Genomic DNA, 12,512 nt, shown 5'->3' with positions numbered 1-12,512 from the left:
TGGAGCGCACGCGTGAGGTAGTGGGATCGATGCCCGCATTCTCCACTTGCTTTTAAAACTGCGAGTGCACCCACTCACTCAGCTGGTCTGCAGCAGACGGAATACCGTTTGCGTACGCCGCCTCCCTGAGAGTGGTCCCGAAAGATCAAAAGCTTCACGCGTGAGCGACAGGCAGGTCCTGCTGTTTCAGGGTGCAGCGTAGGAAGGAAGTCGAGCTGCGCAGTGAAGGGAAACGCCTGCGGCGTTGATGTTTTTTCCCTGCGGGGTGCAAGTCAGCACCTTGAAAGGATCACACCGGTGGTGGGTGAGTCGCCTGAGGTCAGCGGGCACGTCCTGGACGTGTTTGGAGGCAACTTGAACCAGTCGGTAAGCTGCGGCCCAAACCCTAACCTGACATGTACACGAAGCTGCGAGTCAGGTACTGTACCGGCAGAATCTGGCAGTTTCGGATCAGCACTCGAGACGATTTCTTCATGCCAGCACAGGCCGAAGCTGTGGAGATCAGCCAGTGGCTCAGGATCTGCCAGAGTGACAGATTTTCAGGGAGGCAACGGCGTCGCATTAGTGGAGGAGCGCGGCAAAGCATCAGCAAGGGAGAGCCACTGCTGGGCTCTCCTTCGATAGCTCAGCTGGTAGAGCGGAGGACTGTAGTGTGTCGCAAACCTGTCATCCTTAGGTCGCCGGTTCAATTCCGGCTCGAAGGAGCCCCCCACCCTGCTGCTTTTTGCAAACAGTCAGCATCCACCAGCACGCGGGCCACAGCAACACAGATGAGCTGAAAAGGCGACACGTCGGCACACGCCCTTCCCCCTCTGCAACCAGCCAGCCAGCTGTCTCCTTGCTGCGGCTGCAGCTGACGGCCAGCAGGGTGCCTCGTTTTCGACACAAACGCATGAAAGCACTTTGTGCTCACTGCAACCAAATGAAGTCTTCTATCAGTCAGGCGGGGCCCTGCGACGTCACCTCACGCTCGTGGTGGCTGCGCCAAGGCTGAAGTCGTTTCCACCTCCAATCAGCAATCGCCATCGCCTCAGCACTTCTTTCCTCGTCCACGGGGCCTTCCGCCTCGCCTGAGTCCACCAGCTGCCGCTGCCGCTCCTCCGACAAGTTGGTTCTTTCAGCGAGACAGGCATCAGCAATGTTTGGTCTCAGCCGTCCGACGGGTGAGAGGATTTCCTGCACATCCTGGAGCGTGGCTGCTCAGGATCCACTGCGGAAGGAGCGAAAGCGTGGCCGGCTCACCTACCGGGGGATTAGTTCAACTGTTGGAGCGCACGCGTGAGGTAGTGGGATCGATGCCCGCATTCTCCACTTGCTTTTAAAACTGCGAGTGCACCCACTCACTCAGCTGGTCTGCAGCAGACGGAATACCGTTTGCGTACGCCGCCTCCCTGAGAGTGGTCCCGAAAGATCAAAAGCTTCACGCGTGAGCGACAGGCAGGTCCTGCTGTTTCAGGGTGCAGCGTAGGAAGGAAGTCGAGCTGCGCAGTGAAGGGAAACGCCTGCGGCGTTGATGTTTTTTCCCTGCGGGGTGCAAGTCAGCACCTTGAAAGGATCACACCGGTGGTGGGTGAGTCGCCTGAGGTCAGCGGGCACGTCCTGGACGTGTTTGGAGGCAACTTGAACCAGTCGGTAAGCTGCGGCCCAAACCCTAACCTGACATGTACACGAAGCTGCGAGTCAGGTACTGTACCGGCAGAATCTGGCAGTTTCGGATCAGCACTCGAGACGATTTCTTCATGCCAGCACAGGCCGAAGCTGTGGAGATCAGCCAGTGGCTCAGGATCTGCCAGAGTGACAGATTTTCAGGGAGGCAACGGCGTCGCATTAGTGGAGGAGCGCGGCAAAGCATCAGCAAGGGAGAGCCACTGCTGGGCTCTCCTTCGATAGCTCAGCTGGTAGAGCGGAGGACTGTAGTGTGTCGCAAACCTGTCATCCTTAGGCCGCCGGTTCAATTCCGGCTCGAAGGAGCCCCCCACCCTGCTGCTTTTTGCAAACAGTCAGCATCCACCAGCACGCGGGCCACAGCAACACAGATGAGCTGAAAAGGCGACACGTCGGCACACGCCCTTCCCCCTCTGCAACCAGCCAGCCAGCTGTCTCCTTGCAGCGGCTGCAGCTGACGGCCAGCAGGGTGCCTCGTTTTCGACACAAACGCATGAAAGCACTTTGTGCTCACTGCAACCAAATGAAGTCTTCTATCAGTCAGGCGGGGCCCTGCGACGTCACCTCACGCTCGTGGTGGCTGCGCCAAGGCTGAAGTCGTTTCCACCTCCAATCAGCAATCGCCATCGCCTCAGCACTTCTTTCCTCGTCCACGGGGCCTTCCGCCTCGCCTGAGTCCACCAGCTGCCGCTGCCGCTCCTCCGACAAGTTGGTTCTTTCAGCGAGACAGGCATCAGCAATGTTTGGTCTCAGCCGTCCGACGGGTGAGAGGATTTCCTGCACATCCTGGAGCGTGGCTGCTCAGGATCCACTGCGGAAGGAGCGAAAGCGTGGCCGGCTCACCTACCGGGGGATTAGTTCAACTGTTGGAGCGCACGCGTGAGGTAGTGGGATCGATGCCCGCATTCTCCACTTGCTTTTAAAACTGCGAGTGCACCCACTCACTCAGCTGGTCTGCAGCAGACGGAATACCGTTTGCGTACGCCGCCTCCCTGAGAGTGGTCCCGAAAGATCAAAAGCTTCACGCGTGAGCGACAGGCAGGTCCTGCTGTTTCAGGGTGCAGCGTAGGAAGGAAGTCGAGCTGCGCAGTGAAGGGAAACGCCTGCGGCGTTGATGTTTTTTCCCTGCGGGGTGCAAGTCAGCACCTTGAAAGGATCACACCGGTGGTGGGTGAGTCGCCTGAGGTCAGCGGGCACGTCCTGGACGTGTTTGGAGGCAACTTGAACCAGTCGGTAAGCTGCGGCCCAAACCCTAACCTGACATGTACACGAAGCTGCGAGTCAGGTACTGTACCGGCAGAATCTGGCAGTTTCGGATCAGCACTCGAGACGATTTCTTCATGCCAGCACAGGCCGAAGCTGTGGAGATCAGCCAGTGGCTCAGGATCTGCCAGAGTGACAGATTTTCAGGGAGGCAACGGCGTCGCATTAGTGGAGGAGCGCGGCAAAGCATCAGCAAGGGAGAGCATCTACTGGGCTCTCCTTCGATAGCTCAGCTGGTAGAGCGGAGGACTGTAGTGTGTCGCAAACCTGTCATCCTTAGGCCGCCGGTTCAATTCCGGCTCGAAGGAGCCCCCCACCCTGCTGCTTTTTGCAAACAGTCAGCATCCACCAGCACGCGGGCCACAGCAACACAGATGAGCTGAAAAGGCGACACGTCGGCACACGCCCTTCCCCCTCTGCAACCAGCCAGCCAGCTGTCTCCTTGCTGCGGCTGCAGCTGACGGCCAGCAGGGTGCCTCGTTTTCGACACAAACGCATGAAAGCACTTTGTGCTCACTGCAACCAAATGAAGTCTTCTATCAGTCAGGCGGGGCCCTGCGACGTCACCTCACGCTCGTGGTGGCTGCGCCAAGGCTGAAGTCGTTTCCACCTCCAATCAGCAATCGCCATCGCCTCAGCACTTCTTTCCTCGTCCACGGGGCCTTCCGCCTCGCCTGAGTCCACCAGCTGCCGCTGCCGCTCCTCCGACAAGTTGGTTCTTTCAGCGAGACAGGCATCAGCAATGTTTGGTCTCAGCCGTCCGACGGGTGAGAGGATTTCCTGCACATCCTGGAGCGTGGCTGCTCAGGATCCACTGCGGAAGGAGCGAAAGCGTGGCCGGCTCACCTACCGGGGGATTAGTTCAACTGTTGGAGCGCACGCGTGAGGTAGTGGGATCGATGCCCGCATTCTCCACTTGCTTTTAAAACTGCGAGTGCACCCACTCACTCAGCTGGTCTGCAGCAGACGGAATACCGTTTGCGTACGCCGCCTCCCTGAGAGTGGTCCCGAAAGATCAAAAGCTTCACGCGTGAGCGACAGGCAGGTCCTGCTGTTTCAGGGTGCAGCGTAGGAAGGAAGTCGAGCTGCGCAGTGAAGGGAAACGCCTGCGGCGTTGATGTTTTTTCCCTGCGGGGTGCAAGTCAGCACCTTGAAAGGATCACACCGGTGGTGGGTGAGTCGCCTGAGGTCAGCGGGCACGTCCTGGACGTGTTTGGAGGCAACTTGAACCAGTCGGTAAGCTGCGGCCCAAACCCTAACCTGACATGTACACGAAGCTGCGAGTCAGGTACTGTACCGGCAGAATCTGGCAGTTTCGGATCAGCACTCGAGACGATTTCTTCATGCCAGCACAGGCCGAAGCTGTGGAGATCAGCCAGTGGCTCAGGATCTGCCAGAGTGACAGATTTTCAGGGAGGCAACGGCGTCGCATTAGTGGAGGAGCGCGGCAAAGCATCAGCAAGGGAGAGCCACTGCTGGGCTCTCCTTCGATAGCTCAGCTGGTAGAGCGGAGGACTGTAGTGTGTCGCAAACCTGTCATCCTTAGGCCGCCGGTTCAATTCCGGCTCGAAGGAGCCCCCCACCCTGCTGCTTTTTGCAAACAGTCAGCATCCACCAGCACGCGGGCCACAGCAACACAGATGAGCTGAAAAGGCGACACGTCGGCACACGCCCTTCCCCCTCTGCAACCAGCCAGCCAGCTGTCTCCTTGCTGCGGCTGCAGCTGACGGCCAGCAGGGTGCCTCGTTTTCGACACAAACGCATGAAAGCACTTTGTGCTCACTGCAACCAAATGAAGTCTTCTATCAGTCAGGCGGGGCCCTGCGACGTCACCTCACGCTCGTGGTGGCTGCGCCAAGGCTGAAGTCGTTTCCACCTCCAATCAGCAATCGCCATCGCCTCAGCACTTCTTTCCTCGTCCACGGGGCCTTCCGCCTCGCCTGAGTCCACCAGCTGCCGCTGCCGCTCCTCCGACAAGTTGGTTCTTTCAGCGAGACAGGCATCAGCAATGTTTGGTCTCAGCCGTCCGACGGGTGAGAGGATTTCCTGCACATCCTGGAGCGTGGCTGCTCAGGATCCACTGCGGAAGGAGCGAAAGCGTGGCCGGCTCACCTACCGGGGGATTAGTTCAACTGTTGGAGCGCACGCGTGAGGTAGTGGGATCGATGCCCGCATTCTCCACTTGCTTTTAAAACTGCGAGTGCACCCACTCACTCAGCTGGTCTGCAGCAGACGGAATACCGTTTGCGTACGCCGCCTCCCTGAGAGTGGTCCCGAAAGATCAAAAGCTTCACGCGTGAGCGACAGGCAGGTCCTGCTGTTTCAGGGTGCAGCGTAGGAAGGAAGTCGAGCTGCGCAGTGAAGGGAAACGCCTGCGGCGTTGATGTTTTTTCCCTGCGGGGTGCAAGTCAGCACCTTGAAAGGATCACACCGGTGGTGGGTGAGTCGCCTGAGGTCAGCGGGCACGTCCTGGACGTGTTTGGAGGCAACTTGAACCAGTCGGTAAGCTGCGGCCCAAACCCTAACCTGACATGTACACGAAGCTGCGAGTCAGGTACTGTACCGGCAGAATCTGGCAGTTTCGGATCAGCACTCGAGACGATTTCTTCATGCCAGCACAGGCCGAAGCTGTGGAGATCAGCCAGTGGCTCAGGATCTGCCAGAGTGACAGATTTTCAGGGAGGCAACGGCGTCGCATTAGTGGAGGAGCGCGGCAAAGCATCAGCAAGGGAGAGCATCTACTGGGCTCTCCTTCGATAGCTCAGCTGGTAGAGCGGAGGACTGTAGTGTGTCGCAAACCTGTCATCCTTAGGCCGCCGGTTCAATTCCGGCTCGAAGGAGCCCCCCACCCTGCTGCTTTTTGCAAACAGTCAGCATCCACCAGCACGCGGGCCACAGCAACACAGATGAGCTGAAAAGGCGACACGTCGGCACACGCCCTTCCCCCTCTGCAACCAGCCAGCCAGCTGTCTCCTTGCTGCGGCTGCAGCTGACGGCCAGCAGGGTGCCTCGTTTTCGACACAAACGCATGAAAGCACTTTGTGCTCACTGCAACCAAATGAAGTCTTCTATCAGTCAGGCGGGGCCCTGCGACGTCACCTCACGCTCGTGGTGGCTGCGCCAAGGCTGAAGTCGTTTCCACCTCCAATCAGCAATCGCCATCGCCTCAGCACTTCTTTCCTCGTCCACGGGGCCTTCCGCCTCGCCTGAGTCCACCAGCTGCCGCTGCCGCTCCTCCGACAAGTTGGTTCTTTCAGCGAGACAGGCATCAGCAATGTTTGGTCTCAGCCGTCCGACGGGTGAGAGGATTTCCTGCACATCCTGGAGTGTGGCTGCTCAGGATCCACTGCGGAAGGAGCGAAAGCGTGGCCGGCTCACCTACCGGGGGATTAGTTCAACTGTTGGAGCGCACGCGTGAGGTAGTGGGATCGATGCCCGCATTCTCCACTTGCTTTTAAAACTGCGAGTGCACCCACTCACTCAGCTGGTCTGCAGCAGACGGAATACCGTTTGCGTACGCCGCCTCCCTGAGAGTGGTCCCGAAAGATCAAAAGCTTCACGCGTGAGCGACAGGCAGGTCCTGCTGTTTCAGGGTGCAGCGTAGGAAGGAAGTCGAGCTGCGCAGTGAAGGGAAACGCCTGCGGCGTTGATGTTTTTTCCCTGCGGGGTGCAAGTCAGCACCTTGAAAGGATCACACCGGTGGTGGGTGAGTCGCCTGAGGTCAGCGGGCACGTCCTGGACGTGTTTGGAGGCAACTTGAACCAGTCGGTAAGCTGCGGCCCAAACCCTAACCTGACATGTACACGAAGCTGCGAGTCAGGTACTGTACCGGCAGAATCTGGCAGTTTCGGATCAGCACTCGAGACGATTTCTTCATGCCAGCACAGGCCGAAGCTGTGGAGATCAGCCAGTGGCTCAGGATCTGCCAGAGTGACAGATTTTCAGGGAGGCAACGGCGTCGCATTAGTGGAGGAGCGCGGCAAAGCATCAGCAAGGGAGAGCCACTGCTGGGCTCTCCTTCGATAGCTCAGCTGGTAGAGCGGAGGACTGTAGTGTGTCGCAAACCTGTCATCCTTAGGCCGCCGGTTCAATTCCGGCTCGAAGGAGCCCCCCACCCTGCTGCTTTTTGCAAACAGTCAGCATCCACCAGCACGCGGGCCACAGCAACACAGATGAGCTGAAAAGGCGACACGTCGGCACACGCCCTTCCCCCTCTGCAACCAGCCAGCTGTCTCCTTGCTGCGGCTGCAGCTGACGGCCAGCAGGGTGCCTCGTTTTCGACACAAACGCATGAAAGCACTTTGTGCTCACTGCAACCAAATGAAGTCTTCTATCAGTCAGGCGGGGCCCTGCGACGTCACCTCACGCTCGTGGTGGCTGCGCCAAGGCTGAAGTCGTTTCCACCTCCAATCAGCAATCGCCATCGCCTCAGCACTTCTTTCCTCGTCCACGGGGCCTTCCGCCTCGCCTGAGTCCACCAGCTGCCGCTGCCGCTCCTCCGACAAGTTGGTTCTTTCAGCGAGACAGGCATCAGCAATGTTTGGTCTCAGCCGTCCGACGGGTGAGAGGATTTCCTGCACATCCTGGAGCGTGGCTGCTCAGGATCCACTGCGGAAGGAGCGAAAGCGTGGCCGGCTCACCTACCGGGGGATTAGTTCAACTGTTGGAGCGCACGCGTGAGGTAGTGGGATCGATGCCCGCATTCTCCACTTGCTTTTAAAACTGCGAGTGCACCCACTCACTCAGCTGGTCTGCAGCAGACGGAATACCGTTTGCGTACGCCGCCTCCCTGAGAGTGGTCCCGAAAGATCAAAAGCTTCACGCGTGAGCGACAGGCAGGTCCTGCTGTTTCAGGGTGCAGCGTAGGAAGGAAGTCGAGCTGCACAGTGAAGGGAAACGCCTGCGGCGTTGATGTTTTTTCCCTGCGGGGTGCAAGTCAGCACCTTGAAAGGATCACACCGGTGGTGGGTGAGTCGCCTGAGGTCAGCGGGCACGTCCTGGACGTGTTTGGAGGCAACTTGAACCAGTCGGAAAGCTGCGGCCCAAACCCTAACCTGACATGTACACGAAGCTGCGAGTCAGGTACTGTACCGGCAGAATCTGGCAGTTTCGGATCAGCACTCGAGACGATTTCTTCATGCCAGCACAGGCCGAAGCTGTGGAGATCAGCCAGTGGCTCAGGATCTGCCAGAGTGACAGATTTTCAGGGAGGCAACGGCGTCGCATTAGTGGAGGAGCGCGGCAAAGCATCAGCAAGGGAGAGCCACTGCTGGGCTCTCCTTCGATAGCTCAGCTGGTAGAGCGGAGGACTGTAGTGTGTCGCAAACCTGTCATCCTTAGGTCGCCGGTTCAATTCCGGCTCGAAGGAGCCCCCCACCCTGCTGCTTTTTGCAAACAGTCAGCATCCACCAGCACGCGGGCCACAGCAACACAGATGAGCTGAAAAGGCGACACGTCGGCACACGCCCTTCCCCCTCTGCAACCAGCCAGCCAGCTGTCTCCTTGCTGCGGCTGCAGCTGACGGCCAGCAGGGTGCCTCGTTTTCGACACAAACGCATGAAAGCACTTTGTGCTCACTGCAACCAAATGAAGTCTTCTATCAGTCAGGCGGGGCCCTGCGACGTCACCTCACGCTCGTGGTGGCTGCGCCAAGGCTGAAGTCGTTTCCACCTCCAATCAGCAATCGCCATCGCCTCAGCACTTCTTTCCTCGTCCACGGGGCCTTCCGCCTCGCCTGAGTCCACCAGCTGCCGCTGCCGCTCCTCCGACAAGTTGGTTCTTTCAGCGAGACAGGCATCAGCAATGTTTGGTCTCAGCCGTCCGACGGGTGAGAGGATTTCCTGCACATCCTGGAGCGTGGCTGCTCAGGATCCACTGCGGAAGGAGCGAAAGCGTGGCCGGCTCACCTACCGGGGGATTAGTTCAACTGTTGGAGCGCACGCGTGAGGTAGTGGGATCGATGCCCGCATTCTCCACTTGCTTTTAAAACTGCGAGTGCACCCACTCACTCAGCTGGTCTGCAGCAGACGGAATACCGTTTGCGTACGCCGCCTCCCTGAGAGTGGTCCCGAAAGATCAAAAGCTTCACGCGTGAGCGACAGGCAGGTCCTGCTGTTTCAGGGTGCAGCGTAGGAAGGAAGTCGAGCTGCGCAGTGAAGGGAAACGCCTGCGGCGTTGATGTTTTTTCCCTGCGGGGTGCAAGTCAGCACCTTGAAAGGATCACACCGGTGGTGGGTGAGTCGCCTGAGGTCAGCGGGCACGTCCTGGACGTGTTTGGAGGCAACTTGAACCAGTCGGTAAGCTGCGGCCCAAACCCTAACCTGACATGTACACGAAGCTGCGAGTCAGGTACTGTACCGGCAGAATCTGGCAGTTTCGGATCAGCACTCGAGACGATTTCTTCATGCCAGCACAGGCCGAAGCTGTGGAGATCAGCCAGTGGCTCAGGATCTGCCAGAGTGACAGATTTTCAGGGAGGCAACGGCGTCGCATTAGTGGAGGAGCGCGGCAAAGCATCAGCAAGGGAGAGCCACTGCTGGGCTCTCCTTCGATAGCTCAGCTGGTAGAGCGGAGGACTGTAGTGTGTCGCAAACCTGTCATCCTTAGGCCGCCGGTTCAATTCCGGCTCGAAGGAGCCCCCCACCCTGCTGCTTTTTGCAAACAGTCAGCATCCACCAGCACGCGGGCCACAGCAACACAGATGAGCTGAAAAGGCGACACGTCGGCACACGCCCTTCCCCCTCTGCAACCAGCCAGCCAGCTGTCTCCTTGCAGCGGCTGCAGCTGACGGCCAGCAGGGTGCCTCGTTTTCGACACAAACGCATGAAAGCACTTTGTGCTCACTGCAACCAAATGAAGTCTTCTATCAGTCAGGCGGGGCCCTGCGACGTCACCTCACGCTTGTGGTGGCTGCGCCAAGGCTGAAGTCGTTTCCACCTCCAATCAGCAATCGCCATCGCCTCAGCACTTCTTTCCTCGTCCACGGGGCCTTCCGCCTCGCCTGAGTCCACCAGCTGCCGCTGCCGCTCCTCCGACAAGTTGGTTCTTTCAGCGAGACAGGCATCAGCAATGTTTGGTCTCAGCCGTCCGACGGGTGAGAGGATTTCCTGCACATCCTGGAGCGTGGCTGCTCAGGATCCACTGCGGAAGGAGCGAAAGCGTGGCCGGCTCACCTACCGGGGGATTAGTTCAACTGTTGGAGCGCACGCGTGAGGTAGTGGGATCGATGCCCGCATTCTCCACTTGCTTTTAAAACTGCGAGTGCACCCACTCACTCAGCTGGTCTGCAGCAGACGGAATACCGTTTGCGTACGCCGCCTCCCTGAGAGTGGTCCCGAAAGATCAAAAGCTTCACGCGTGAGCGACAGGCAGGTCCTGCTGTTTCAGGGTGCAGCGTAGGAAGGAAGTCGAGCTGCGCAGTGAAGGGAAACGCCTGCGGCGTTGATGTTTTTTCCCTGCGGGGTGCAAGTCAGCACCTTGAAAGGATCACACCGGTGGTGGGTGAGTCGCCTGAGGTCAGCGGGCACGTCCTGGACGTGTTTGGAGGCAACTTGAACCAGTCGGAAAGCTGCGGCCCAAACCCTAACCTGACATGTACACGAAGCTGCGAGTCAGGTACTGTACCGGCAGAATCTGGCAGTTTCGGATCAGCACTCGAGACGATTTCTTCATGCCAGCACAGGCCGAAGCTGTGGAGATCAGCCAGTGGCTCAGGATCTGCCAGAGTGACAGATTTTCAGGGAGGCAACGGCGTCGCATTAGTGGAGGAGCGCGGCAAAGCATCAGCAAGGGAGAGCCACTGCTGGGCTCTCCTTCGATAGCTCAGCTGGTAGAGCGGAGGACTGTAGTGTGTCGCAAACCTGTCATCCTTAGGTCGCCGGTTCAATTCCGGCTCGAAGGAGCCCCCCACCCTGCTGCTTTTTGCAAACAGTCAGCATCCACCAGCACGCGGGCCACAGCAACACAGATGAGCTGAAAAGGCGACACGTCGGCACACGCCCTTCCCCCTCTGCAACCAGCCAGCCAGCTGTCTCCTTGCTGCGGCTGCAGCTGACGGCCAGCAGGGTGCCTCGTTTTCGACACAAACGCATGAAAGCACTTTGTGCTCACTGCAACCAAATGAAGTCTTCTATCAGTCAGGCGGGGCCCTGCGACGTCACCTCACGCTCGTGGTGGCTGCGCCAAGGCTGAAGTCGTTTCCACCTCCAATCAGCAATCGCCATCGCCTCAGCACTTCTTTCCTCGTCCACGGGGCCTTCCGCCTCGCCTGAGTCCACCAGCTGCCGCTGCCGCTCCTCCGACAAGTTGGTTCTTTCAGCGAGACAGGCATCAGCAATGTTTGGTCTCAGCCGTCCGACGGGTGAGAGGATTTCCTGCACATCCTGGAGCGTGGCTGCTCAGGATCCACTGCGGAAGGAGCGAAAGCGTGGCCGGCTCACCTACCGGGGGATTAGTTCAACTGTTGGAGCGCACGCGTGAGGTAGTGGGATCGATGCCCGCATTCTCCACTTGCTTTTAAAACTGCGAGTGCACCCACTCACTCAGCTGGTCTGCAGCAGACGGAATACCGTTTGCGTACGCCGCCTCCCTGAGAGTGGTCCCGAAAGATCAAAAGCTTCACGCGTGAGCGACAGGCAGGTCCTGCTGTTTCAGGGTGCAGCGTAGGAAGGAAGTCGAGCTGCGCAGTGAAGGGAAACGCCTGCGGCGTTGATGTTTTTTCCCTGCGGGGTGCAAGTCAGCACCTTGAAAGGATCACACCGGTGGTGGGTGAGTCGCCTGAGGTCAGCGGGCACGTCCTGGACGTGTTTGGAGGCAACTTGAACCAGTCGGTAAGCTGCGGCCCAAACCCTAACCTGACATGTACACGAAGCTGCGAGTCAGGTACTGTACCGGCAGAATCTGGCAGTTTCGGATCAGCACTCGAGACGATTTCTTCATGCCAGCACAGGCCGAAGCTGTGGAGATCAGCCAGTGGCTCAGGATCTGCCAGAGTGACAGATTTTCAGGGAGGCAACGGCGTCGCATTAGTGGAGGAGCGCGGCAAAGCATCAGCAAGGGAGAGCCACTGCTGGGCTCTCCTTCGATAGCTCAGCTGGTAGAGCGGAGGACTGTAGTGTGTCGCAAACCTGTCATCCTTAGGCCGCCGGTTCAATTCCGGCTCGAAGGAGCCCCCCACCCTGCTGCTTTTTGCAAACAGTCAGCATCCACCAGCACGCGGGCCACAGCAACACAGATGAGCTGAAAAGGCGACACGTCGGCACACGCCCTTCCCCCTCTGCAACCAGCCAGCCAGCTGTCTCCTTGCAGCGGCTGCAGCTGACGGCCAGCAGGGTGCCTCGTTTTCGACACAAACGCATGAAAGCACTTTGTGCTCACTGCAACCAAATGAAGTCTTCTATCAGTCAGGCGGGGCCCTGCGACGTCACCTCACGCTCGTGGTGGCTGCGCCAAGGCTGAAGTCGTTTCCACCTCCAATCAGCAATCGCCATCGCCTCAGCACTTCTTTCCTCGTCCACGGGGCCTTCCGCCTCGCCTGAGTCCACCAGCTGCCGCTGCCGCTCCTCCGACAAGTTGGTTCTTTCAGC

The 12,512-nt window shown here is 58.8% G+C and overlaps 10 non-coding genes across 10 annotated transcripts; all 10 read left to right on the top strand.

Annotated features, from left to right (window-relative positions):
• The first annotated feature begins 614 nt into the window (after positions 1-614).
• Positions 615-704, top strand: trnay-gua (transfer RNA tyrosine (anticodon GUA)). The gene is given in 2 exon segments: positions 615-651; positions 669-704. It is a non-coding gene; the product is annotated as a tRNA-Tyr (tRNA).
• Positions 705-1,880: 1,176 nt separating this feature from the next.
• trnay-gua (transfer RNA tyrosine (anticodon GUA)) lies at positions 1,881-1,970 on the top strand. Its single transcript is given in 2 exon segments — positions 1,881-1,917; positions 1,935-1,970. It is a non-coding gene; the product is annotated as a tRNA-Tyr (tRNA).
• Positions 1,971-3,146: 1,176 nt separating this feature from the next.
• trnay-gua (transfer RNA tyrosine (anticodon GUA)) lies at positions 3,147-3,236 on the top strand. The gene is given in 2 exon segments: positions 3,147-3,183; positions 3,201-3,236. It is a non-coding gene; the product is annotated as a tRNA-Tyr (tRNA).
• A 1,176-nt stretch (positions 3,237-4,412) lies between these two features.
• Positions 4,413-4,502, top strand: trnay-gua (transfer RNA tyrosine (anticodon GUA)). Its single transcript is given in 2 exon segments — positions 4,413-4,449; positions 4,467-4,502. It is a non-coding gene; the product is annotated as a tRNA-Tyr (tRNA).
• Positions 4,503-5,678: 1,176 nt separating this feature from the next.
• On the top strand, positions 5,679-5,768 carry trnay-gua (transfer RNA tyrosine (anticodon GUA)). Its single transcript is given in 2 exon segments — positions 5,679-5,715; positions 5,733-5,768. It is a non-coding gene; the product is annotated as a tRNA-Tyr (tRNA).
• Positions 5,769-6,944: 1,176 nt separating this feature from the next.
• Positions 6,945-7,034, top strand: trnay-gua (transfer RNA tyrosine (anticodon GUA)). Its single transcript is given in 2 exon segments — positions 6,945-6,981; positions 6,999-7,034. It is a non-coding gene; the product is annotated as a tRNA-Tyr (tRNA).
• Positions 7,035-8,206: 1,172 nt separating this feature from the next.
• On the top strand, positions 8,207-8,296 carry trnay-gua (transfer RNA tyrosine (anticodon GUA)). Its single transcript is given in 2 exon segments — positions 8,207-8,243; positions 8,261-8,296. It is a non-coding gene; the product is annotated as a tRNA-Tyr (tRNA).
• A 1,176-nt stretch (positions 8,297-9,472) lies between these two features.
• trnay-gua (transfer RNA tyrosine (anticodon GUA)) lies at positions 9,473-9,562 on the top strand. The gene is given in 2 exon segments: positions 9,473-9,509; positions 9,527-9,562. It is a non-coding gene; the product is annotated as a tRNA-Tyr (tRNA).
• A 1,176-nt stretch (positions 9,563-10,738) lies between these two features.
• On the top strand, positions 10,739-10,828 carry trnay-gua (transfer RNA tyrosine (anticodon GUA)). The gene is given in 2 exon segments: positions 10,739-10,775; positions 10,793-10,828. It is a non-coding gene; the product is annotated as a tRNA-Tyr (tRNA).
• Positions 10,829-12,004: 1,176 nt separating this feature from the next.
• trnay-gua (transfer RNA tyrosine (anticodon GUA)) lies at positions 12,005-12,094 on the top strand. The gene is given in 2 exon segments: positions 12,005-12,041; positions 12,059-12,094. It is a non-coding gene; the product is annotated as a tRNA-Tyr (tRNA).
• Positions 12,095-12,512: the final 418 nt, after the last annotated feature.

Source organism: Chiloscyllium punctatum, chromosome 5 (assembly GCF_047496795.1).
Source record: "Chiloscyllium punctatum isolate Juve2018m chromosome 5, sChiPun1.3, whole genome shotgun sequence".
Lineage (NCBI taxonomy): Eukaryota > Metazoa > Chordata > Chondrichthyes > Orectolobiformes > Hemiscylliidae > Chiloscyllium > Chiloscyllium punctatum.
The sequence above is the reverse complement of the archived record's forward strand: the minus strand, read 5'-3'. Positions and strand labels throughout refer to the sequence as shown.